The sequence below is a fragment of the Buteo buteo genome, unplaced genomic scaffold (genome assembly GCF_964188355.1).
Source record: "Buteo buteo unplaced genomic scaffold, bButBut1.hap1.1 HAP1_SCAFFOLD_502, whole genome shotgun sequence".
NCBI classification, from domain to species: domain Eukaryota; kingdom Metazoa; phylum Chordata; class Aves; order Accipitriformes; family Accipitridae; genus Buteo; species Buteo buteo.
Window position 1 is genome coordinate 10,001 of NW_027439634.1, and position 1,003 is coordinate 11,003.

Sequence of the window (1,003 nt, forward strand, 5' to 3'; positions counted from 1 at the left end):
GCCCGGTACTCCGGGGCAGTACCCCTGCCCCCGCCCGGTACTCCGGGGTAGTACCCGTATACCGCCGCCCGGTACTCCGGGGCAGTACCCGTGAGCCCGCCCGGTACTCCGGGGTAGTACCCGTATACCCCCGCACGGTACTCCGGGGCAGTACCCGTATACCCCCGCCCGGTACCCCGGGGTAGTACCCGTGTACCCCCGTCAGTACTCCGGGGCAGTACCGGTACCCCCGCCCGGTACTCCGGGGAAGTACCCATATACCTCCACCCGTTCCTCCGGGGCAGTACCCGCATACCCCCGCCCGGTACTCCGGGGTAGTACCCGTATACCCCCGCCCGGTACTCCGGGGCAGTACCCGTGAGCCCGCCCGGTACTCCGGGGTAGTACCCGTATACCCCCGCCCGGTACTCTGGGGCAGTACCCGTGTACCCCCGTCAGTACTCTGGGGCAGTACCGGTACCCCCGCCCGGTACGCCGGGGGAAAAACTGCTGTCCCTACGGGCGCGCGAGTTTAGACCCAGCCTTCCTACCCGACCCTCCGCCTTACGCCCGGTGTCCCCAGGCGACGTTCCGGGATAGAACCCGTTCCCCCACCAGTACTCTGGGCCCGTGGCGGAACCCTTTGTGATGTGCCGGAGTTCTACCTGCTGTCCCTACGGGCACGCGGCGATGGATCCCGGCCCCCCATCCTGACCCTCCAGGGTAGGCCCGGCCACCCTACCTGACCCTCTGGGGTCAGCCCGGTATCCCTACCCGACGCTCCGGGGTAGGCCTGACGCCCCTACCTCATCCTCCGGGGTAGTACCCGTACCCCTACCGGTGCTCCGGGATACACCTGCTGTCCCTACAGGCGCTCCGGGGTAGGCCCGGCCACCCTACCTGACCCTCTGGGGTCAGCCCGGTGTCCCTACCCGACGCTCTGGGGTACGCCTGGCGCCCCTACCTCATGCTCCGGGGTAGTACCGGTACCCCTGCCGGTGCTCCGGGGTACACCTGCTGTCCC